We start from the raw sequence: 27,452 nt of genomic DNA, 5'->3' as shown, positions 1-27,452 counted from the left end.
GTTCAGGCAGTGGTGGTGGTAGCCTCCAGGCCTTCACCTGCAGCCTTGGACGGCTGTCCACTGGAGCTGCTGCTACTGGCAGTGGTGCTGCTTTTGGCGGGGCAGGTGGCGGTGCTGGCCGCGGTGCAGGTGGTGGTGCTGGCCGCGGTGCAAGTGCTGCCAGTGGTGGTGGTAGCCTCCAGGCCTTCACCTGCAGCCTCGGATGGCTGCCCACTGGGCTGCTGCTGCTGGCAGTGGTGCTGCTTGTGGCGGGGCAGGTGGTAGTGCTGGTCGTGGTGCAGGTGGCGGTGCAGGCAGTGGTGGTGGTACCCTCCTGGCCTTCACCTGCAGCCTCGGACGGCTGAAGTGCCATGGCTGGTGTTCTGTGCCCCTTCCTACTCTTGGTAGATGGTGGTGCCTCCTTGCTTCTGCCAGCTGGAGTCTTTGACTTGGGCTTGCTGGCTGGTTGTGCCTCCTTCCTCTTACTGGATGCTGTCCCCTTCTTGCCCTTGCCAGGTGGCGGACCCTTATTGGCCTTGGCAAGTGTTGGTGGCACACTGGCTGTGCTGACGAGTGCCTCCTGGGAGCCTCTCACAGCTGCAGAAACCACAGTGGCCGTAGACTGGGTGGCTGAGGTGCTGGGCTGGGTTCTGGCCACCCTGGCCTGAGGTAAAGGATAGGGGAGGGGTAGGGAAGAGGTCAATGTTAGCGAGGAAAAGCTTCTTAGGGACACTGGGGCGGGAAGAGGGTGAAGGTTTGGGAGTGGAGGAAGAGGGAGTGGTTGTAGGAGGTGTCAGTCTGCTGTGTTTGGGTGCAGGTGCATGGGCTGGATGCTGTTGTGAGGTGGATGCCTGTTGGGTGGGTGTGTGCTTGCGTTTGTGTACTTTGGGAGGAGGGGTCACAGACACAATGAGAGAGGACACAGCGGAGGTGTGCATTGCTGTGGGGGTGGTGACTGCCAGTGAGGGGCGTGTAGTGATAGGCGTGCTGGTGATTGAGGTAGTGGATGAGGATGTAGTACATGCAGGTGTGAGAGGAGATGCTACTGGGAGGGGGTGGGTGAGGAGGAGGAGGTGGACACAGTGGAGGCAGTGGATGTTGGTGTGTCTGCATCTGGATGGTGCTTGTATGAGTGCCTGTGGGATGAAGTGTGGTGCTTGTGTTTGCAGTGAGCCACTTCTGTGTGTTGATTTCGGTGATTGCTGGTCTGAAGGTGTGCTTGGGATAGGCTGGGTTTGAGGGGATTGGGACTGGGTAGAGGAAGTTGGAGGGGGGAGGCTGAAGACAGGGACAATGGCTGCCATCAGTGCGGAGGCCAGAGCCTGGAATTCTCTATGTTGGCCCGCTACGCCAGAGTGAATGCCCTCCAGGTATGCATTTGTTTGTTGCAAATGCCTTTCGACACCACGGATGGCATTCATTAGGGTTGACTGCCCAACAGTGAGGGATCTCAGGAGGTCAATAGCCTCCTCACTGAGGGCAGCAGGGTTGACTGGGGCAGGGCCTGAGGTGCTTGGGACGAAGGAGATGCCCACCCTCCTGGTTGAGCGGGCACGGGAATCACGCTGAGGGGCTGCTGGGAGGGCGGTGCTGGTACGGAGTGGCGGTTGTACCTGTTGTTGGGGTGGGCACAGAGGTATCTGCCACCGCCAGGGAGCTTCCATTGGAGGAGGTATCGCTGTCGGTACTGTCCCCTCCTGTCCCCTCCTGTCTCCGTCGTGGTGCTCCCCTCACCCTCCGTCCCACTGGTGCCCTCACCGTCGGTGGATTCGGCCTCCAGGCCCATGTGGGATGCAGCCCCCTCCGTCGCCAGTGCTTCAGCTCCTCCGCCAGATGATGCTAATGCACACAAGGACAGGGTGACAAAACAAAAAGGGGGGAAGAGACAGAGGATACACTTGGTCAATGCCAGCAACAACACTACTGTTGCTGTACACAACTCACAGAGAACAACCCTATGCACTAGCCCATGGGGTACAATGCCTAACCCCATTAGCTGCACACCTGAAACCCACGGGACCCTGGACAGTAGTAGATGCCCACTAGCATTATTGGGGTTGGAGTGCATCTGAGCTTGCCCATCATGGAACCTACCCTGCCATGTTCGCCCTGGCCTAGGGGCATCCACAGTCCACATCCCCCACCCAGGTAACACCTTAACGCATGCAAAGTCATGATTCTGAATCTGTACTCACCCCCTTGTGACTGCTGTGATGCCTTCAAGCACCCATCCAACTCCGGATAGGCCACCGCCAGGATGTGGAACATCGGGGGGTCAGGGTACGATGGGCACCCCTTCCTCGTTGGGAGGCCAGCCCCAGCTGGGCCTCTGCCATCTTCCTTGCCCAGCGGCACTGGTCCTCCCACCGTTTGTTGAGGTGGGTGATCTGCCTGTCAAAGACCCCCAGGGTCTGCACCTCCTTGGCGATGGCACACCAAATATCCTTTTTCTGATGGGCGCTGACCTGCAGAAAAAGATACTGCAGAAAAGGTATTATTCATACCGTCCGGACTGTTATACTCATGGCCCAACATATCCCTCCCATCCCCTTACACACAAGCATTGCCCACCGAACATGCAGCACTCTGCCCAGTACCCCTAAACCCCCCCACACGAGGCTTACACACACAGCACTCCATACATTCATGCCCCACGCATCGTATTCACAGTGCTCTCACCTGTTTTTCTGGAGGACCATAAAGTAAAGGGTACTGGGGTAGGACCCCATCCACTAGTCTCCTCAACTCCTCGGAGGTGAAGGCAGGGGCCCTTTCCCCAGACAGTCAAGCCATGGTCACTTCCAGACACAGGTCACAGCAGCATTTGCAGTGTAGGTCCTCTCCTGTTGAAGGTCAGGTAGCAAGTGAGTGAACAGATAGAAAATGGCAGTCACGTCCGCAGCGGTGCGTACCGTCACCACCGGCGTACATCACCATTGGCTCCTGAAACCCGTTGGCCCGAATGATAACCAATGCGGTGTTGCATGCCGGTCATCGACCGCCTCCCGCAACGGAGCACAACGCCAGTGGAATTGCCTCATTTCCACTTGTCCCTCCTCACAGGCCATGCGCCTGCCATTTCAGGGGGGCACAGACCATGGCACCGAACTGCGTCACAGCAGACATAGGCACATCAACGGACCTACACTTTCACATACTCTTTCTGTAAAAAAAGAAAGGCATATTAGTCTGAGTATATGTTTGAATTTGACCATCTACTCATCGTTTTTTACCCTAGAAATCAACCACTGAGGATGAATAGTAGATGGAGACATACCCCCGTGTACAGGCCCCTGGTGGACCTGGCCACTATGGAGGACAGGCACATTATCCTAACCTACAGACTTGATAGGGCCACAATCCAAGAGCTGTGTGCCTATTGGAGCCAGTCGTGATTTCAGCTGTGCGCCACCCCACAGGTATCCCCCCTCTAGTGCACGTCTTGTCAGTGCTCCATTTCATGGCAAGTGGTTCCGTTCAAGCGACAGTGGCCATGGCATCAGGGATGTCACAGCCTATGTTCTCAAACGTGCTGACCAGAGTGTTGTCTGCCCTGATGAAACACATGCACAGCTACATCATATTCCCCCAGATTTGGCCACAGTGAAGGCTGACTTCTATGCAATGGGACATATCCCCAACATCTTTGGTGCTATTGACACCGCCGCCACTAGCACCGCTGAACAGGACACCGCCGCCACCAGCACCGCAGGCCAATGAGCGCCAAAGCTTCCGACGCTACTGAGGCCGCCAAGAGCAGGATGAATCACTCTGGGCACAAGGCCCCCTCCAGAACCAGTGGAGTAAGGCATCCACTACCTCAGTCCTTGGCAGGATAATGCACTCTGGGCACAAAGCCCCCTCCAGAACCAGTGGAGATTTACATCCACTACCTCAGTCCTTGGCAGGATGAAGCATTCTGGGCACAAAGCCCCCTCCAGAACCAGTGGAGACTGTTAGCCACTTGAGAGACTGTGGCTTTGCACTTCCCAGGATAAAGCAGTGGGCAAACCACCCACTGGAGAGACTTGTGAGACTGTGACTTTGCACTCCCCAGGATGCAGCAGTGGGCAACCCACCCACTGGAAAGACTTGTGGCTTTGCACTCCCCAGGATACAGCAGTGGGCATGGAGCCCCCTCGTGGATCTGGCGTCGTGCACTCATCCCGCTGAGGTGCCCCCCCTTTCCTTCCCCCTGAGGTGCCTGTTGTATTTCTATCTGATGCCCCAGCAGTGTTCTCTCCGTTTTGATCGGGTATTGAGTGTGGGCCTTGCCCATGCATTTTGGGCCCAGTGGTACACGGACTATGATGGTGGAATACCTTGGACTTGAATTCTTGGTGCATATATTTGTTTATAGTGTAAATATGTATATATATATGTATTTTTGATTACTGTATTTGAATAGATTACAAACGTTCGACTCATTTCCTTTTGTCCTTGCATTCTTCCAGGAGGGGTTTGGGGTTGTTAATGTAATGTATCAACATGTACTTGTGTGTGTGTTGTAGTGTGTGAGGGTGGGGGTGGGGGTGGGAGTGTTGCGTGTTGCGTGTGTGTGTGTCACTCTTTTTTCCCTCCCCCCCGTGTCGTAGGTGCAGTACTCACCGTGGTCTTCTCCGCCGTCTTTGTTGTTCCTGGTAGAGGAGCAGGAAGATAAAGGCTGGGAGTATCTGGAGCTCGGGTTCCATGGTGTCCTAGTTCCTCGTGGGGTGTGTAGAGGTGACCGTTTTCCCTTCCAAGTCCTGTTTCCGCCGTGTTTTTGTTCGCGGTGAATCCGCCCCTGAAAAGGTGGTGGTTTGGACTGTTGTAATACAGTGGGCGGAACCTTGTCTTCCGCCTGTCTGTTGGCGGTTACCGGCGCGGTGTTTGTTTGTACCGCCGTGGCGGTCTGAGTGTTAAAGTGGCTGTCTATGTTGGCGGTTTCCGCCACGATCGTGATTCAATTTTTTTTACCGCCGGCCTGTTGACGGTTTTACCTCTGCTTTAACACCGAGCGCCAGGGTTGTAATGACCCCCTATGTGAGCGCAGACGCGCACTCAAGTCAGGCAAGATTTCACCAATTAGTTGCACACTGCACCTTGTTCTATTTGTATTTTTAAGTGCCATTTTAACATTTGTTGAATGCTCAATTTGCTTTGTTTTGTACATTTTATTGTGAATATTTGCTCACTTGCACATTCTGGCATGCGCCTTCCATCTCTGACTATTTTCTCAAATTGCACAGCTTGTTACTCAGGGACTTTTAGCGAAGAGGGATTGCTCATTATTAGTATTTGAGAAGCATAATGTGGGCAATTCCTAATAAAACTACTTTTCTGTCTGGCTCACCTCGGTTGCTACCGTTAGGATGGCTAGCAGTCTAGTGCTCTCCCGGTCCTTTATGAATCACCCACCTACTTAAACACCATGCAAATGCTGACGCACCACTGGCACACTGTAGACACCTGAATATCGCCAGGTGCCAGGACCCCTCTATTCAATTGAGAAATTAACAAACTTAAGGTCATGTCAGTTCACCATGAGTTGGGGATCCATGCTGTGTTGTCCCTTTCCTGCCATCTCTGGAGGGTCCAGCCTCTTGTATTCATTGTTGTTTCTCTTGCTCCACAAGCTTTCAGTTTGAGAGGACAGTTGGAGAGTTAGGATCTAACCCTAGGCATATGAAGTCTCAACTGGAAAAGATTATCATTTCAAACGCTGGAGAACACACTCTAGAACTCGTTAGTCATCCTGGGATGCTAAAGGTCTTTTTTGCAATGCTAGGTCTATTCCAAAGCATGTTACTGAACTTTGGGATCTTTTATCTTCTTTCTCACTGATATATGTTTTATCACATAAGCCTGGCTTTGCCTCCTGGCCATTCCCTGCCTTCCTGAGGCGTTTGTGAAAAAATCGAGAATATTAATATGGGACAGAGAATCCAGGGTGGGAGGAAGTTTGGCCATTGCCTTCCTGGACTCCATGAAGGTTGCACTCATTGTGTAATGTGGTTCCTACTTTGGTAATAGGACTGCATGTCTAGTGACTGAGTCCATCCACACCATTAGCAACTGCCGGCCTAACTCCTGGCTAGCTCACAGAGCCTCACCCAAGCCACAAACCTACTGAGGTCAACAGTCATTATGGCAACTTGAACATGAGACTCTGACTCTCCAGGGAAGCCATGGAAATAGATCTTACCCCTTTCGTACTATAACTCATGCATTCCAAGGCGAGACACAAAATATTCAAATCAATTTTCAATTAATTTATTGAATCAATCACAATCTGGCATATAGAGAGTGAGCTGCAATAATTAGTCAGATGAAACAAATCAAGGTAATCAGCATCACAAACATGTTAAAAGAGATAAACAATCCAACCATGATGTATATGGTCCTAGATGTTCTAGAGGTTCTTACTTATGCCTGTCTTCGTTAAGAGCATATCAGGTGTATCCTTCTGCCTTGCCTGATCTAAGGGTTACTGCCCAACCCCAAACCTGGAAACAGTGTCAGGACTTAGTGGGTGATATCGCTGGCAATCCCCTCAGGAGGGTGGTAGATCAGCACCAGCCCAACCGCATGTTGCACAGCATGGATTTCAGGATATTTCTGGCCGGAATGGCCTCTGCCTCTTCTGGGTCAGTGCACTGTTTTTATAATAAACCATACCGTGTTGGAAGTACAGTTCTGATGCAATGCTATGTCTAGTTGGTAGAATTGGTGTGGGCTTTGGAGCCTTTGCCTCCTAGGACCCTCCTGGATGAGCAACGCAACCCAGCATATTGTGTATAGTGTTCATTAACCTTGGACAGAAATAACTGATTATGGCCCTCATTACAACCCTTGCGGTTGGTGGTAAAGCGGTGGTAAAACCGCCAACAGGCCGGAGGAAAACAAAATGGAATTATGACCATGGCGGAAACCGCCAACATAGACAGCCACTTTAACACTCTGACCGCCACGGCGGTACAAACAAACAGCATGGCCGTCACTGCCAACAGACAGGTGGAAGACAATGTACCACCCACACTATTATGACAGGCCAATCCGCCACCTTTTCCGGGGCGGATTCAACATGAACAAAAACACAGCGGAAAAAGGACTTGGAAGGGGAAACACTCACCTCTACACATTCCACGAGGAACCAGGACGCCATGGAGCCTGAACTCCAAATACTCCCTGCGATTGTCTTCCTGCACCTCTACCAGGAGCACGACCGATGGTGGCGATGACCACGGTGAGTACTGCACCTACAACACAGGGGAGGGGGAGGGAAAAGAGAGTGACACACACACGCAACATGCAACACCCCCACCCCCACCTCACCCACACCAATATATGCTGAAACATTACATTTACACCTCCCAACCCCCCCCTGGAAGAACGCAAAGACAAAAGGAAATGAGTTGAACGATTGTAATCATATAAAATCCATTAATCAAAAATGTATATACACTGTAAACAAATATGTACACCAAGAATTAAAGTCCATGTACTGCACCAATATAGTCCGTGGACCACTGGGCCCAAAATGCATGGGCAAGGCCCACACAAGATACCCGATCGAAACGGAGAGAACACTGCAGGGGCATCAGATCGGAAAAAAAAACACAGGCACCTCAGGGGGAAGGAAAGGGGGGGCACCTCAGCCGGATGAGTGCACGACGCCAGCTCCACGAGGGGGCTCCACGCCCATTGATATATTCCGGAGGAGTGCAAAGCCACAGTCTCTCAAGTCTTTCCAGTGGGTGGTTTGCCCACTGCTTTATCCTGGGGAGTGCAAAGCCACAGTCTCTCGAGTCTTTCCATTGGGTGGTTTGCCCACTACTTTATCCTGGGGAGTGCAAAGCCACAGTCTCTCAAGTCTTTCCAGTGGGTGGTTTGCCCACTGCTTTATCCTGGGGAGTGCAACGCCACAGTCTCTCAAGTCTTTCCAGTGGATGGGTTGCCCACTGCTTTATCCTGGGGAGTGCAAAGCCACAGTCTCTCAAGTGGATAACTGTCTCCACTGGTTCTGGAGGGGGCTTTGTGCCCAGAGTGCTTCATCCTGCCAAGGACTGAGGTAGTGGATGTGATACTCCACTGGTTCTGGAGGGGGTTTGCGCCCAGAGTGCTTCATCCTGCCAAGGACAGAGGTAATGGATGTGATACTCCACTGGTTCTGGAGGGGGCTTTGTGCCCAGAGTGCTTCATCCTGCCAAGGACAGAGGTAGTGGATGTCTTTCTCCACTGGTTCTGGAGGGGGCTCTGTGCCCAGTGTGCTTCATCCTGCCAAGGACATAGGTAGTGGATGTCTTTCTCCACTGGTTCTGGAGGGGGCTTTGTGCCCAGAGTGCTTCATCCTGTCAAGGACTGAAGTAGTGGATGTCTTTCTCCACTGGTTCTGGAGCGGACTTTGTGCCCAGAGTGTTTCATCCTGCCAAGGACAGAGGTATTGGATGTGATACTCCACTGGTTTTGGAGGGGGCCTTGTGCCCAGAGTGCTTCATCCTGCCAAGGACTGAGGCAGTGGATGTGACACTCCACTGACGGTGGTGCAACATGCAAGCTGGCCAGGCCCCTGGAACTTACCACAGCCTCGTACGAATGACCACTGGGGATGGCAACCATGTCTGCTGTGGTTCCACTGGCTCAGGATGTGGCGTGGCCGCTGGCGGTGCTGGCGGCGGGCTCAGTAGCGGCGATGATTGCGGCGCTCATTGGGCAGGTGTGCTGGTGGGGGGCTCACTGACCTCGGTGCTGGCGACTGTGTCATGAGCGCGGTGCTGGTGGGGGGCTCACTGACCTCGGTGCTGGCGACTGTGTCATGAGCAGCAGTGCTGGTGGGGGGCTCACTAACCTTGGTGCTGACTGCGGTGTCCTGAGCGGCGGTGCTGGTGGGGGGCTCACTGACCTTGGTGCTGGCGGTGGTGTCCTGAGCGGCGGTGCTGGCGGTGGTGTCCTGAACAGCGGTGCTGGTGCGGGCTCACTGACCTCAGGTCTGGCGGACGTGTCCTGAGCGGCGGTGCATGTGGCGGAGCCCGTGGCGGTCTTGTGCGCCGTACAGGTTGGCAGCGACGTTAACTTGCCTTTCTTTTTCAGGCCCTTGCCCACCTAGGATGGAGGCGCAGCTGTCTTGCCACTCCCAACTGTTGTCCTGGCTGAGCCCTTGGTGGCAGGGGTTTTGGCCTTCTCCCTCTGGGATGTGGGCAACGTCTTCTGTTTTGGAGGTGGGGGAATGTCCTTGGCCTCGCTCCTTGGGACACTGGCAGCCCTGCCGCTTGGCGCACTCCAGAATCCGGTTACTGCTGGCACCACTGTGCCCGGTGACGTGGTGGCTGAGGTGCTGGGTTGGTGCTGGACCTGGAAAGGCGGGCCCAAGAGGACGGAAGGGGTGGGGGAGGTGAAGGGAAGAGGTAAAGGTTTGACAGGAAAAGTTTTTTAGACACACTGGGATTGGTAGATGGTGGGGGTTTGGGAGTGGAAGAAGAGGTAGTGGTTGTAGGAGGTGTTTGTTTGCTGGCTTTGGGTGAAGGTGCATGGGCTGGAGGCTGTCATGAGGTGGATGGCTGTTGGGTGGGTGTGTGACTGCGTTTGTGTACTTTGGGAGGAGGGCTCACAGACACACTGGTAGAGGACACAGGGGATGTGTGAATGGTAGTGGGGGTGGTGATTGCACGGGAGGGGTGTGTGGTGATGGGCGTGCTGGTGATGGAGGTAGTGGCTGAGGATGTAGTGCATGCAGGTGTGAGTGGAGACGTGACAGGGAGGGAGGAGGGAGACGTGGAGGAGGGGGACACAGTGGAGGCAGTGGATGTTGGTATTTGTGCATGGGTATGATGCTTATGTGAGTGCCTGTGGGATGTGTGGTGCTTATGTTTGCCAGAGCTACCCTTGTGTGTTGAGGTGTGTGCATGCTGGTCTGATGGTGTGCTTGGGATAGGCTGAGGTACAGGGGATTGGGTCTGGGTGGAGGAAGTTGGAGGGGGGAGGTTCGACACAGGGACAATGGCTGCCATCAGTGCAGAGCCCAGAGTCTGAAATGCTCTCTGTTGGGCTGCCTGACCAGAATGAATGCCCTCCAGGTATGCATTTATCTGTTGCAACTGCCTCTCTACACCCTGGATGGCATTCAGAATGGTAGACTGCCCAACAGTCAGTGATCTCAGGATCCTCACTGAGGGCAGCAGGGCTGACTGGGGCAGGGGCTGAGGTGCCTTGGGCGAAGCAGATGCCCACCCTCCTGGGTGAGCGGCCACGGGCCACACGCTGAGGGGCTACTGGGAGGGCGGTGCTGGTAGGGGGGGCTGGCGGCTGTACCTGTTGATGCGGGGGGCACAGAGGGGCCCGCCACCGCAAGGGAGCTCCCATCAGAGGAGGAGTCAGTGTCGCTGGTCTCTGCTCCAGTCCCCGCCGTGGAGCTCCCCTCGCCCTCTGTGCTGTGCTGGTGTTTCCTGAGGGGGGAGGCCCTGTGGTGGCCTGTGACTGTGTGAGGGGAACCGACTGTCCCGAGGTCCAGATGGGCCAGGCTGGTCATCTAGATCCAGTTGGAGAGAGCTGCTGTCATCATTGCGGGCCTCTTCTGTGGGGGGAGTGGACATGTCTGGAACCTCCTGTCCGGTGACGTTGGGTAGGGGTCCTGCAGGGGTGTAAAGGCATGATTATTGCAACTGTGTGTGCCATAGTGTGCAATGGGTGTGTGACCCTGTACCCCAGTGCTTACATTCTTGTGTAGGACCTTGTGTGATAATTGTTTAGGGGTCTGTGTGGGTATCTGTAGTGGACATGCATTGGTGATGGGTGTCCATGCTTTGTTGTTGTATGCATGGCTTGGTGTTGGGATGTGTGGTTGGTGATAGTGGGACATATGTGAGGAGTTGGAGTGATGGGGCTGAGGGCGAGGGTGGGGGTATGTGATAGCATGCAGGTAGGGTGGGGGATGAAGTAGTGAAAGATTTCACTTACCAGAGTCCATTCTTCCAGCTACTCCTGCGAGGCCCTCAGGATGCAGTATAGCCAAGACCTTCTCCTCCCATGTTGTTAGTTGTGGGGGAGGATGTGGGGGTCCGCCGCCAGTTCTCTGAACCGCAATGTGGTGTCTTGAGACCACGGAACGCACCTTCCCCCGTAGGTCGTTCCACCTCTTCCTGATGTCATCCTGTGTTCTTGGGTGCTGTCCCACTGCGTTGACCCTGTCGACGATTCTGCACCATAGCTCCATCTTCCTAGCTATGGAGGTGTGCTGCACCTGTGATCCGAATACCTGTGGCTCTACCCAGATGATTTCCTCCACCATGACCCTGAGCTCCTCCTCAGAAAACCTAGGGTGTCTTTGCGGTGCCATGGGGTGGTGTGGGTGATGTGTGAGGTGGTGTGTGTTGTGATGTGTGGGGTGATGTTTAGGAGTGTGTGGTGTTTTGTGCGTGGATGTGTATGAGTGATGGTGTTGTGTGCCTCTGTATGCTGGTGTGGTCTTTGCTTTGCTGTCTCTCTGCTTCTTCCAAATTGTTCGTTGTAACGGTTTGTGGGTAGTGTGGGTGTGTGTTTTATATTGTGTTGGGTGTGTGGGAGTGGTGTGTGTATGTGTATCAGGTGTGTGTATTTCAATTTGTCCAATGTGGTAGTATTTTGTAAATGTGTGTGTATTTTGAGCGCAGCGGTGTGTACCGCCAATGGAATACCGTGGTTGAAAGACCGCTGCGTGGATTCGTGGGTCGTGATAATGTGGGCGTATTCCTGTTGGCGTGACGGTGGAGGTTTTGTTATCACCAGTTTATCACTGACCTTTGGTGTGGCGGACTTGTGTGGGTGTCTAGATTTTGGCGTATTCTGAGCTGTGGGTCGTAATAGCTGTGGCGGGATTCCACGGCCGCGGCGATATGTTGCTGGTCTTCTGCACAGCGGTAAGCGGGATTTACCGCCAATGTTGTAATGAGGGCCTGTATGTCTTGCAAAGGCTAACTAAAGAAACAGCTGGTTCCTCACTTTCCTAGAATGAAAACCAGCTGGTAAAAAATATGTAAAAAGCATTGCTACTAATATCAAGACTATGAGCACTAAAATGTAGCTAAAACAGGGGTGATCAAACCAGGTCCTAGAGGTCCTAACAGCACCCTTCCCTTGCCCATTATAATAGACAGATTCTAAGAATCCTTCTAAAATTCCTAAAGCAATATGTCTAAATTCCTAAAAGCAATACATGTTCATACCAACAAGCATAGCAAACAAAGAAGCCAAGTTAAAATAATCAATTTGTGTGAAACAAAGGCCAAATTCAAAAGTTAAAGAAGGCAACCATGATGTCATTCAGCACATCAACAGGAAGGGAAACCAAAGACAAGGCCATCAAAGTCTCAGTGAGCAAATTGAAGGATCATACATGATCCAGTGTCTTAGCCTCCGCCGAGGAAGTAGCATCCTTCACAATGCCCGCAGTTAAAAACGAGATAAAAACATACTTGGAGGCGTGGTGTTCATATCCATGTAGGATGGCTCATAAAAGACATCCTAAAGCAACCATAAATTAGTGGGACAACTGAAAGGATGAATACTATTGACTACTGAATACTAATAACATACTACTCTGCAACCTCAACTTCCACCTCAAGGACCAGACAATGTCAACTCCACCAATCTCCTGGAAAGCATGAGCAACATCGGTCTCACCCAAGAGGTCACCAAACCCACACACAATGCTGGACACACACTGGACCCAGTCTTCACATTCAGCGACAGAGTCAAGTACAGCGATGTCATCAAACTCACCAGGACCAACCATGCCATCATCCACTTCACCATGACAAGCTCCCAGGGCACCTCCAACAAGCCTCATAGCTCCTCTCACTGCAGCTGGAAGAAAGTGATGGAGACCCCATGGATACAAGCCCTCAACACCATCCAGCCTGAAGCTGCATCAGACCTTGAGCAGGCAGTCCTGAACTTCACCAACTGGATCTCCAAATGCACCGACACAGTCGTCCCCATTAAGCCAGTCAAAACCAACAAAGCTACACGATAAGCCAGCTGGTATATCCCTGAACTTAGAACCATCAAGCACTCCTGCAAATGACTAGAGAAGCTATGGCACACCACCAAAATCCCCTCCGACCAAACTGCCAACAATGCAGCCTTTCACAAATACCACCAATACATCAAAGAAACCAAAATAACAGCCCTTTCAAATGGCATTGAATCTAGCAACAACTACAAAAAGGAAATATTCAACATAGTCAGGGAAAACTCCTGCCCAATCAGCCACCAAGAACACTATTCGTCCTTCAAAAGAGCTCTGCAACACCCTGTTAAACTACTTCCACAGTAAGATAGTGACCATCTATAGCTTTAACCACCCACCCTCCGGTTTCAACATCAACCCCCCTGACCTACCGGCACGCACCAGCCATGTCATCACCACATAGACCCCCCTCACCACCCAGACCACTTCAGCCATCATGTCCTCCATCTACTCTGGAGCACCCACTGATTCCTGTCCCTATCACGTCTTCAACCTCGAATCCAGGGAAATCAGCGCAAAACTCACTAACATCTTCAACTCCTCCTTCACCACGGGGCCTTCTGTGACAGATAAAAATATGCTGAGGTCTGATCCCTCCTAAAGAAACCCTCCACCAACCCCAGTGAACTAAAAATTTGCTGCCTAATCTCACCGCTCCCATACCCCACCAATGTTCTTGAGAAGGCCATCAACCACCAGCTAACCTAAAACCTGGAGAAAAGCAACCTGCTTGATGCCTCCCAATCCGGATTATGCAGCAACCACAACAGGGAGGTGGCCCTGATCACAGCCACTGATGACATCTGATCCTTCCTTGACCATTGGTAGACTCCAGCCCTGATTCTCCTTGATGTATCAGCCACTGTCTACACCGTATCCCACCACACCTTCGCCAACAGGCTCAACAGCATTGGCAGCCACTGTAACTCCCTCAAGGAGATCGCATCCTTCCTCACTGGCTAAATACAGAGAATTGGCCTGCCACTCTTCACCTCTGAACCAAAGAGCATCATCTGTGGTGTACCCCAAGGATTGTCCCTAAGCCCCACCCTTTTCAACACTTACATGACTTCCCTCAGTCATGTAAGTGATGAAAAGGGTGGGGCTTAGAACCAACGGACTCAGAATTATATCTTTTGAGGATGACATACAACTCATCCTCTCACTCACTGAAGACCCCCTTCACCACCATAACAAACTTTTGCAATGCCATGACCAGTATCACAGACTGGGTGAGAACCAACTGCCTCAGGCACAACAGAAGTACAGACGTACTGCTCGGTACACCAAGATACACTGTTCCAAAGAGACAGACGGAAAGGGAAGTCCTAATTCTAGGAGCAAGAATCCTCACACATCCAACTGGGTGTCATGCTTCATCATCGGAATTGCTCCTCGTCAGACTGGCGCTGCAATGTCTGACGGGCACCCCCTGCAGGGAAGCTCTTTTCCGGAGATCTTTTCTCGATGATGCCAAGACCCCAAAAAGTGAGTTTGAAAGGAAAAAAGGGAGAAGATGATGAAAGGAAGAGTTAAAATTGGCTCAGGACCCAAAACCTGGGGGTAATCATATATTCAACCATAGAGGGTGAAGGCCAAGATTAAAACTGATGAGGAGAGTGAAATGAATATAATGGTCAAAACACTCTCAACCACATATAATGGAGTGAGGATGGTGTGGAATTACCAGACCGTCCCTGAAACAAGGGTCAACATGTTTCACGTCTTTAATGGTCCAGGTGGATCCAGCGACGCTTCTTCAGGACCAGGTGGAATTAAACTTCTCCTTCTCTACAAATGTAAAAATGCCTATGGACTAAGACTGTCAATTGTCAGTGCTACTGTCACTTACACTAATGTGTGGTTGGGACGTCCTATTCCTAATTGTCGCTCTGCAATCAAAAGAACAGGTGACAAGACAATAATGTAGTTATAACAAATTGGCTACAAAAAACATCGTAATTGGTGAAAAACACGCTGTGATGGTGCAGGTGGTGGCATTCTTGTGCATGCAAAATTGTTGAATAGCTTACCCCCTCATTAAAGGAACGAGCTTCATGGGACAGCGGGGGCCCAATGACCGGGCATGAACTATCTAGTCATTAATTGAACAACAAAAATGGCTGTTAGTAGAGATAAACAAGGTCAAATGCCCCCAGACAGTCTCACAGTAAAGGTGCCCACATTTTGGAAAATTAGCCTCTTGCAACAACGTAAAGCTGGAATCCAAAAGCCACTACAATTCTAATCAGTAAATACAGAGTCGCCAGGACAATCATAATGAGAGATTAGAATTTAAAATAGGCCTCTCTGGTGTGAAGTTTTGTCAAATATTGATAACATAATCACCCAATTGTGAAATTAAATCGAAAGAGAGAGTGACAACAATGCCATCAACAAAGTTGTACTGTCCAAAGTACTTCAAAATAACGAGGGCAAAAGGTCACAGGCAACCGCCTGTAATCACATCGAATGAATTACCGAACGGAGAGGGAAGCTGCAATCCAGCGCCCGTAAATGCCGATACCGGCCAAATGACAGAATAGTATAGGTCAGCACTGCTTTGGGAAACTTACTTGTATTGCTCCTGGCCACAGCTATACACCTACCCCGAGCCGCGCTCCCGAAAGAATGGAGAGAGCGCGGCAAGCGGGGAGGAAAAACCCGCTTGCCGGAAGCGGGTGCGTCGACGTGACGCAAGTGTTGCTAGGCAACACTGGCATGACTTCCGCAAAAATAATAATCTCCAAAAGAAGAACAAGGTTCTGATGCATAGTGGCAGTGGGCCCCGACAAGGGACTAGTCCTGGAAGAAAGAGACCGGATTAGTAAAGGACCAAAAACTCGATGTGTCCCCCACTTAAGGTATAATTATCTTAGTGAAAGACTAATCCAAGGTGCGTCATCATTAAGTCCCCTAATATGGGTGTTTAGTTTGTACTCCCAATGTTTTTCAAGTTCAAAAAGGGCTTTGGTGTCCTTTAGAGGGCAGGTCTGCAAAATAACCCACCACATGTCATCTGGGCTATGGTTCACCTCAATATAATGTAGACTGAGTTTGGTTGTGGAGCAGCCGCATCTGATGTTACTCCGATGTTCATTGATTCTCAATTTAACCGCTCTCGTAGTCATGCCTACATAACGCAAGTTACACGGGCACACAATCAGGTACACACAATTACGGGTGTTGCAATTGGTGTGCTTCAGTAGCCGCCATGTGCCTATTGGGTCAAGTTCAAGGGAATCTATGCGTTTCGTGAGTATGCACACATCGCAGTTGCCACAAGGGAAATGGCCTGCAACCGGTGGGATGTCCCACAGAGCCCTTTGTCTACAGGGAGTGACACCAGGACGTGGTCGGGTATGGACCAACATATCCCTAATGTTGGTCGTTCGTTTGAAAGCGAAAAGAGGTTTGGGAATGCCTGTACCTCCACTACATAATATGTTCCATCTTTTATTGACTACCCTCTTTATGGTGTTGGACAATGGAGTGAATGTGGATACACGGGTCAGCTTATTATCTGTTGGACGAGGACTGGTCTGCAATAATGTGTCCCGATTACAATGCTTGGCTCGTTTATAAGCAGTTTTTACCACCTGATCTGGGTAATGACGTTCACTCAATTTATTAGAAAGATCCTTGGCTTGAGTGTTAAATGTGGGTAAACTGGTACAATTCCGACATAATCGAAGGAACTGACCGTCGGGAAGATTATCCCGAAGTGCTTTAGGGTGGTGGCTTTCATAAAGTAATAGACTGTTGCGATCAGTGGTTTTATGGTAAGTTCTTGTCACAAGTTTGCCATTATCAATGCTGATCAACAGATCCAAAAATGGGATCACAGTGGAGGATACTGAGGAGGTAAACCTCAAAAAGGGGTCTAAACTATTGACCCATGTCGTGAATGCATCGACCTCCGAGAGAGGTCCCTGCCAAATGACCAAAATGTCGTCTATGTAACGACGCCACAATTTAATATTGTAATGAAAAGGGTTAGTGTGGAGCAGTATGAACCGCTTTTCAAAATCGTACATGTATAGGCAGGCCAAGCTCGGGGCAAAGGTACTCCCCATCGATGTGCCATGTATTTGATGGAAAAGAAGGTCTTCGAATTGAAAAAAGTTCTCTGTCATAGCAAGGGGGCACACTGCATTTTAAAGTGGACAGGAGTAGCTGATGCCCAGTTGGTGGATAAAAGGGCGGATTCAACTACCTTTAGTGTGGCTTCTTGAGGTATGTTCGTGTACAGGGCTTCCACATCAAGAGTGATGAGGGCATGAACATGAACTGTTGAATTAATGGTGTCTATCAAATTGAAGACATCCTTGGTGTCTTTCAGATAGGTGGCTGATTCTCGTACAAGAGGTTGCAAAAAACGGTCGCAAAAAGTGGATAGTGGTTCGAGAACCGAACCCCTCCCTGAAATTATCGGGCGAACAGGGGGAGGAATCTTCCCTTTATGGATCTTGGGGAGACAATAGAAGTAGGAGATGCGTGGATCCTTGGTGTCCAGGAACTCCGCTTCCTTTTGAGAGATCCACGAGTTGCCGCACGCCTCCTCTATCATCCCTCGTATCTCGATTTGTAGTCTCTCAGTCGGGTCTCGTGTGATCCGAGCATTATAGGTGGAATCCCCAAGAAGCCGTAAACCTTCTTGCCTATAGTCTACGGTATTCATGTCAACTATTGCACCGCCCTTATCCGCTGGTTTAATCACAGTGCTAGTATCGGATGCTAATGTTCTGAGGGCTTTCCGTTCAATGTTAGGTAGGTTGACAAAGCTCTGTCTGGGTTGCAAAGCCAAGGGATCATTCATGACCGCCTTCTCAAAAGCTAACACCTCACAAGGCAAGGAAGCTGAGGGGGGCATGAACTTGGATGGTTTCCTAAGGCCTGAATCTTCAGGCTGATTGTCAAAAGGTCTACTCTTTGAAAAAGACCTGTAGTCTGATCTTTCTAAAAAATAGGGAGAGCTCACAATGAAGACGAAAGAAATCCTCGGAGGGGGTCGGGACAAAGCCTAATCCTCTATTCAGGACCCTGCTTTCATCAGGAGATAATGGTCTAGAAGACAGATTTACTACTAAGTCCGATTTTGTTGATTCTTCCCTTGACTCTGAGTCACCATCTGTGGTTCCTCCGGTGCCCAATGGACCCTTCTGCCTCTTCCTCTGCTTCTGGCTCTTCCTCTGCCCTGGCCGTGGCCTAAAAAAGGCAAGTATGGTCCCATAGGGCGTGGATGGTAAAATGGGAACGGAGGTTGCCATGCTAACGGCTGGCCATGAGGGTAAGGTGGAAAATGGAAGTAAGGTTGAGGTCTGTCGTCATCAGTGCTCCATCCATCCGAGGAGTAGCTGTTACTGAATTTACGAGGTTTTTTGACAGAGGAGGAGGAATCCTCAGAAGAAAGAGATTGAGTGTCAGCAGCAAAGTCCTCCTTAATATAAGGATAGACCTTCTCTCTGCTGAACTTGGTGATATCTTTCTGTAATTTGGTGATCTTTTGTTGAGTGAGGAATTCCTTTGTTTCATTGAGTTCAGAATTAATCTCCGCCAACCGACTTTTGAAGGCGGTCATGGAAACTGTGGTTTTAAGTGAGCTTTCCATCAGATTGATCTGAATGGTAATGGATTCTACTAACCGTTTAGAGGTATTAATGATAAGGACAAGCCAGTCCCTGGTGCACTTCCAGGCGATCTGGGCCCAATCCTTCCTGAAAGCCAAGTCCTGTAAGAATATCCTTGGAATATTAGAGACCAATAGCCCATTGGGGGCTATGTTGGCTCTCAGGTATTCAGTCATAATTGTGCCATGAAGGACCGTCTTGATAAGGTCTCGTTTGAGTGAAGACAATTTGTCCCACTCTTCTTTAGTGGGACCCGAGGGTCCAGCACCATCATTTACTAAAATAGACGGGGTCTGAAGAATTGCAGACACAATATCATCATCAAAACTAAGGCGGTCATTACAACCCTGGAGGTAAAAGCCGCTTACTGCAGTGCAGAAGAACGCCAACATACCGCCGCGGAATTCCGCCACTGCTATTATGACCCACATCTCGGAATCCGACAAAATTCAGACATCCACACAACTCCACCACACCAAAGGTCAGTGATAAACTGGCGAAAACAAAACCTCCACCGTCACGCTAACAGAAATATGCCCACACTATCACGACCCACGAATCCACGAGGCGTCTTTCAACCGCGGTATTCCATTGGTGGTACACACCGCGGCGCTCAAAATACACACACATATACAAAACACCGCCACATTGGACAATCCCAAATACACACACCTGATACACATACACACACCACTCCCACACACCCAATACAATATAATACACACACCCACATCACCCACAAACCCCTACGACCATTATTACAGAGAGAAGGCCAGAGAGAGACACCACCATCCACAAACTAGCATCCACAGGCACTCAACACCATCACCCACACAACTTCCACGCACAAAACACCACACACCACTACATATCACCACACTTATCACCACACACTCCACCCCACACATCACCTACACCACCCCATGGCACGGCAAAGACACCCCAGGTTCTCGGAGGAGGAGCTCAGGGTCATGGTGGAGGAAATCGTCCGGGTAGAGCCACAGCTAATTGGAGCACAGGTGCAGCACACCTCAATTGCAAGGAAGATGGAGCTATGGCGAAGAATAGTCGACAGGGTCAACGCAGTGGGACAACACCCAAGAAATCGGGACGACATCAGGAAGAGGTGGAACCACCTACGGGTGAAGGTGCGTTCCGTGGTCTCAAGACACCACCAGGCGGTTCAGCGGACTGGCGGCGGACCCCCACCTCCTCCCCCACAACTAACAACATGGGAGGAGCAGGTCTTGGAGATCCTGCATCCTGAGGGCCTCGCAGGAGTCGTTGGAGGAATGGACTCTGGTAAGACAAATCTTAACTATTACATCCCCCACCCTACCTGCATGCCAGCACACACTCCCACCCTCACCTCCATCACAACAACTCCTCACAAATGTATCAATATCACAAACCACCCATCCCAACACCAAGCCCTGCATGCAAAAACAAAGCATGGACACCCATCACTAAAGCATGCCCACTGCACATACCCATACAACTCCCTAAACCATCATCACACAGGCCCCCTCACAGGAATGCCAGCACTGGGGTACACGGTCACCCACTACCCAACGTCACCAGACAGGAGGGTCCAGAAATCTCCATCCCACCCACAGAAGAGGCCCGTAAGTGATGACAGCAGCTCTGTCCACCTGGATCTAGATGACCAGCCTGGACCATCGTGGGACTCGGGACAGTCGGTTCCCCTCACACAGGCACAGGCCACCACAGACCTTCCACCCTCTGATAACACCAGCACAGCACCCGCAAAGCGGGCCCATACCTCCGTCCCCAGGACACGTCAATCAGCTGTGTGTCCACCACTACAGGGAACCCAGGATAACCCACCACCCCAACAACAACAACAGGGACCTGGGGGCAGTGGTAGTGGGCACACGATCCAGGGGATGGAGGCACAGGAACACAGGGGAACTGGGAGGGCTGCTGTGCGACAGGGGGCGGACAGGCCCAGGGAACCCACTCTCCACAAGGCCCTCTCCTCCATCATGGGAGCATACCACCACTCCCAGGAGACGATGGCAACGGTCCTGGCCAAGTTTCAGGAGACCCAGCGCATGCAGGAGGAACAGTATTTGGGGTTCAGGGAGGAACTCAGAACCATCAGCTCCGCCCTGGGCACCATCGTAGGGGTGCTGAAGGAAATACTCAACACCAGGTGGGACACTGTGGCACTCCAAGGGGCCCCTGACACTAGCATGGACGATGAACTGCCCACCACCCCCGCCGACGCTAGTGGAGAGGAGGCACTGCTACAGGACCACCACACCAGCACCCCACCCCCTGCAGAGGGAGAACCACCCCGCAAGCGGTCCCTGAGATCCAGGAACAAGACAGAGCACGATGCCAAGACCCCCACCAAGAAATGAGACCACCCTGATTGTCAACCCACTGTCCCACTTTGTCAAACTGTCCATATTGGAACTGCCCCAGCTCGACTTCCTATGCCCATATGGGCAATGCACCTATGAGACAAATAGACTGGACTCTGCCATGGACATTCCACCGCCATCACCCCTCACCATTTTACTACCCCCTCCAATATTGAGCACTTAAATAAACACACTTAATGCACAAAACAATCTAGAGTCTGTCTGTGATTTCGAAATAGTGTATTTGCAATTACAGTGACAACATTTTTAGGAAATAGTAATGTCAACATACCATTGTCACACAGCTCTAGTCCATGAGGAATCTAAGCAGATGACACACGTTGGGACCCACACCTGTGAAACCGCAAGGGAAAGTGACAACTCAGTAACCATACACTGGGTGAAATCGACAGACAGGAGAGAGGTAGAAGTGTAAAAGTACTTGTAGTAGGCAGGAATGTATTCTCACCTGTATCTCACTGGAAATATTGCTGGATGACTGAGTCCCTTTTGTCAATGTCTTCTTCCTCTGCTTCATCCTCATCACTGTCCACAGGCTCCACAGCTGCCACAACACCGCCATCTGGACCATCCTCCTGCAGAAAAGGCACCTGTCGTCGCAAAGCCAAGTTGTGAAGCATTCAGCAGGCCACGATGATCTGGCACACCTTCTTTGGTGAGTAGAATAGGGATCCACCTGTCATATGGAGGCACCTAAACCTGGCCTTCAGGAGCCCGAAGGTGCGTTCGATCACCCTCCTAGTTCGCCCATGGGCCTCATTGTAGCGATCCTCTGCCCTGGTCCTGGGATTCCTCACTGGGGTCAGTAGCCATGACAGGTTGGGGTAACCAGAGTCACCTAATAGCCACACCCGGTGCCTCTGTAGTTGACCCATCACATAAGGGATGCTGCTATTCCGCATGACGTAGGCGTCATGCACTGAGCCAGGGAACATGGCATTCACATGGGAGATGTACTGGTCTGCCAAACACACCATCTGTACATTCATGGAATGATAACTCTTCCGGTTCCTGTACACCTGTTCACTCCTGTGGGGGGGGGACCAAAGCCACATGGGTCCCATCAATGGGACCTATGATGTTGGGGATATGTCCAAGGGCATAGAAATCACCTTTCACTGTAGGCAAGTCCTCCACCTGAGGGAAAACGATGTAGCTCCGCATGTGTTTCAGCAGGGCAGACAACACTCTGGACAACACGTTGGAAAACATAGGCTGGGACATCCCTGATGCCATGGCCACAGTTGTTTGAAAAGACCCACTTGCAAGGAAATCGAGCACTGATAGCACCTGCACTTGAGGGGAGATTCCTGTGGGATGGCGGATAGCTGACATCAGGCCTGGCTCCAACTGGGTACACAGTTCCTGGATTGTGGCACGGTCAAACCTGTAGGTGATGATCAAATTTCTTTTCTCCATTGTCGACAGGTCCACCAGCGGTCGGTACACCGGAGGATTCCACCATCTCCTCACATGTCCCAGCGGATGGTGCCTATGAAGGACAACAGTGAGCAAAGAGTCAAACAACTCAGAGGTATGTACCCACAGTCTAGACCGAACACGATTCATACACAAATTCTGGCCTGTATGTGTGTTGAGAGTAGGCCTAGGTATGTGTGACGCAGTTGGTAATTAGGCCATGTGGGCCCCTGAAATGGCGGCTGCCTGACCTCTAAAGCGGGACAATGGGATGTGAGGTAACATCGCTGGCGTTGTACACCGTCGCGGTAGGCGGTCGAAGACCGCGGCGCAATACTGCATTGGTTAACATTAGACCCTATGGGTCCCAGAAGCCAATGACGATGTACGCCAGCGGTGATAGTACGCACCGCCGCGGACGTGACCGCCGCGGACGTGACCGCCATTTTCTAGCTGTTGAATCACTCGATACCTGATCTCGAACAGGAGAGGACCTAAACTGCAAGTGCTTCTGTGACCTCGGTCTGGAAGAGACAATGGCTTGTGCGTCTGGGGAAAGGGACCCTGCCTTCACTGCGGAGGAGTTGGAGAAGCTCGTCGACGGGGTCCTCCCCCAGTACACGCTACTCTACGATCCTCCAGACCAACAGGTAAGTACACAGGGAGCATGCTATATGGGCTATGCGTGTGTGGAGAGGGCTGGTTGTAGGAAGGAAGGGGGCAGAGTTCTGCGTGCATGAAAGACGGTGGGTGCATGTGCCACATGGCAAGGGTAGGGATGGGGGCCACTCACTTTGACGGTGCAGTTGGTAATGACTTCTCTTCTTCCCCTGTACATTTCATGTAGGTCAGCGCCCACCAGAAGAAGGATATTTGGCGTGCCATCGCCATGGACGTCCGGACCCTGGGGGTCTACCACAGACGGAGCACCCACTGCCGGAAGAGATGGGAGGACATTCGCCACTGGAGCAAGAAGACGGCGGAGGCTCAGCTGGGGATGGCCTCCCAACATGGGAGGGGTGCCCGTCGAACCATGACCCCCCTGATGTTCCGGATCCTGGCGGTGGCCTACCCTGAGGTGGATGGGAGCTTGAGGGCATCACAGCAGACACAAGGGGGTGAGTACACTCTCATTCTGCTGACTTAGCGCGCAGTGGAGGTGTCTGGGTGGGGGAGGAGGGCTGTGGGTTTCCCTAGGCCAGGGCGACTTCCGTAGGCTAGGCCCCTTCGTAAGGCATGGCCCTGTGGCCCCCCACCCCACCTCTGTAGAGTCCCAAGTACAGGTATTCATGCCCCTGTGTCAGCTATGTGTGCAGATGTCGTCCATAGCCTTGTAGGCATTTCCCAGGAATTGCACTGTATAGCCCAACAGCGCAACGTAGTGCAGGGGGCTGCTGTGTCTGTCTTGTCCTCCAACGGTAGCGGTAATGCATGCACTCAACATTTCTTTCTTCTGTATCCCCCCTACTTTTTGCGGTCTCCCTGTTCTTGTGTGCATTAGCATCATCAGGCGGAGGTGCAGTGGCACTGGAGCACGAGGGAGCTGCATCCCACATGGGCATGGAGGCCCATACTACGGACTCAGAATACACCAGTGGGACGGAGGGCGTGGGGAGCACCACGGCGGTCACAGGATCTGCAACCAGCGACACGGACTCGTCCTCCGATGGGAGCTCCCTTGTGGTGGCGGCAACATCTGTGCCCCCCACTTCAACAGGTACAGCCGCCACCCCCCCTACCAGCACCGCCCTCCCAGCAGCCCCTCAGCCTTCGCCCCGTGCCCGCTCACCCAGGAGGGTGGGCATCACCTTCGCCCCAGGCACCTCAGCCCCTGTCCCTGTCACCTCTGCTGCCCTCAGTGAGGAGGCCATCGACCTCCTCAGGTCACTCACTGTTGGGCAGTCTACCATTTTGAATACCATCCAGGGTGTAGAAAGGAAGTTGCAACACACAAATGCATTCCTGGAGGGCATTCATTCTGGTCAGGCTGCCCTTCATCAAAGCGTTCAGACTCTGGCCTCAGCACTGATGGCAGCCATTGTCCCTGTGTCTAGCCTCCCCCCTCCAACTTCCTCCACCCAGACCCAATCCCCTGTACCTCTGCCTATCCCAAGCACACCATCAGACCAGCCTGCACACACCTCAACACACAAGGGAAGCTCAGGCAAACATAAGCACCACACATCCCACAGGCACTCACGCAAGCATCACACACATACAGACACACCAACATCCACTGCCTCCACTGTGTCCCCCTCCTCGTCATCTCCCTCCTCCCTCCCAGTCTCGTCTACACTCACACCTGCATGCACTACCTCTACAGCCACTACGTCCTGCACCAGCACACCCAGCAGCACACCCCGCTCACGTGCAGTCACCATTCCACTACCATACACACATCCCCTGTGTCCTCTCCCAGTGTGTCTGTGACGCCCCCTCCCAAGATACACAAATGCAGGCACACACCCACCCAACATACACCCACCTCACGACAGCCTCCAGCGCATGCACCTGCACCCAAAGCCACAAAAGTTACACCTCCTACAACCACCTCCTTAACTCCCAAACCCCCTCCAGCTACCCGTCCCAGTGTCTCCAAACAACTTTTCCTGTTCACCCTTAACATATTTCCCACCACCCCCCTGTCCAACTCATAGGTCCCGTACTAGCACCTCAGCCACAAAATTACCGAGACCAGTGGTGCCTGTGGTCACAGGTATGTGGAGTGCACCGGCCACCAGGCCAGCCAGTGTATCACGGAGCCAGAGCACAGCCAGTCCCCACCCTGTGAAGCACCAGAAGTTGGCCAGTGCCCGGCGGGAGAGGGGGAAGACTCCAGCCTCTCAAGCCGATCACAGGGGTCCCGGGGGGAGTGTGGACTCTGCTGCGACTCCTCCCAAGGTGGGGATGGGGCAGAAGAAACCTGCAAAGTCTGGGAGGAGCAGCACGGCGGAGAAGACCGCCATCATCCCCGCTGGGCAGGAGGTCCCTGCCAGCCCCATCGTCGCTGCCCAGGAGGGCCCCGCCAGCCACAGCCCAGCTGGGCAATGGAAGACCGCCAGCCCCAGCCCAGCTGGGCAATAAAGGACCGCCAATGCAAGCACCGCTGAACAGGGCAAGCACCGCTGAACAGGGCAAGGTCCGCTGAACAGGGCAAGCACCACCAAGGCAAGCACCGCTGAACAGGGCAAGCACCGCCAAGGCAAGCACCGCTGAACAGGGCAAGCACCGCTGAACAGGGCAAGCACCGCTGAACAGGGCAAGGACTGCCAAGGCAAGCACCGCTGAACAGGGCAAGCACCGCTGAACAGGGCAAGCACCGCCAACTCAAGCACCGCTGAACAGGGCAAGCACCGCTGAACAGGGCAAGGACCACCAAGGCAAGCACCGCTGAACAGGGCAAGCACCGCCAACTCAAGCACCGCTGAACAGGGCAAGGACCACCAAGGCAAGCACCGCTGAACAGGGCAAGCACCGCTGAACAGGGCAAGCACCGCCAACTCAAGCACCGCTGAACAGGGCAAGCACCGCTGAACAGGGCAAGGACCGCCAAGGCAAGCACCGCTGAACAGGGCAAGCACCGCTGAACAGGGCAAGGACCGCCAAGGCAGGCACCGCTGAACAGGGCAAGCACCGCCAAGGCAAGCACCGCTGAACAGGGCAAGCACCGCTGAACAGGGCAAGGACCGCCAAGGCAAGCACCGCTGAACAGGGCAAGCACCGCCAACTCAAGCACTGCTGAACAGGGCAAGCACCGCTGAACAGGGCAAGGACCGCCAAAGGCAAGCACCGCTGAACAGGGCAAGCACCGCCAACTCAAGCACCGCTAGCCCATGAGCAGCAGGGGCAGTGACGCAACAGGGACCGTCACGGGGTGAGTGATGCACTCTGGGCACCAGTGCCCCTCCAGAACCAGTGGAGACCTGCATCCACTCCATCTGTCCTGCACAGGATGAAGCACTCTGGGCACCAGTCCCCCTCCAGAACCAGTGGAGACATGCATCCACTCCGTCTGTCCTGCACAGGATGAAGCACTCTGGGCACCAGTCCCCCTCCAGAACCAGTGGAGACATGCATCCACTCTGTCTGTCCTGCACAGGATGAAGCACTCTGGGCACAAGTCCCCCTCCAGAACCAGTGGAGACCTGCATCCACTCCGTCTGTCCTGCACAGGATGAAGCACTCTGGGCACCAGTCCCCCTCTAGAACCAGTGGAGACATGCATCCACTCCGTCTGTCCTGCACAGGATGAAGCACTCTGGGCACCAGCCCCCCTCCAGAACCAGTGGAGACTGTCATCCACTTGAGAGACTGTGGCTTTGCACTCCCCAGGATGGTACAGTGGGCAACCCACCCACTGGAGAGACTTGAGAGACTGTGGCTTTGCACTCCCCATGATGGTACAGTGGGCAACCCACCCACTGGAGAGACTTGAGAGTCTGTGGCTTTGCACTCCCCAGGATGGTACAGTGGGCAAACCACCCACTGTAGAGACTTGAGAGACTGTGGCTTTGCACTCCCCAGGATTGAACAGTGGTCAACCCACCCACTGGAGAGACTTGAGAGACTGTGGCTTTGCACACCCCAGGATGGTACAGTGGGCAACCCACCCACTGGAGATACTTGAGAGACTGTGGCTTTGCACTCCCCAGGATGGTACAGTGGGCAAATCACCCTCTGGAGAGACTTGAGAGACTGTGGCTTTGCACTCCCCGGGATGGTACAGTGGGCAAACCACCCACTGTAGAGACTTGAGAGATTGTGGCTTTGCACTCCCCAGGATTGAACAGTGGGCAACCCACCCACTGGAGAGACTTGAGAGACTGTGGCTTTGCACTCCCCAGGATGGTACAGTGGGCAACCCACCCACTGGAGAGACTTGAGAGACTGTGGCTTTGCACTCCCCAGGATGGTACAGTGGGCAACCCACCCACTGGAGAGACTTGAGAGACTGTGGCTTTGCACTACCCAGGATGGTACAGTGGGCAAACCACCCACTGTAGAGACTTGAGAGACTGTGGCTTTGCACTC

Source organism: Pleurodeles waltl, chromosome 3_1, assembly GCF_031143425.1.
Source record: "Pleurodeles waltl isolate 20211129_DDA chromosome 3_1, aPleWal1.hap1.20221129, whole genome shotgun sequence".
Taxonomy (NCBI): Eukaryota; Metazoa; Chordata; class Amphibia; order Caudata; family Salamandridae; genus Pleurodeles; species Pleurodeles waltl.
Note: the sequence above shows the minus strand (reverse complement) of the source record.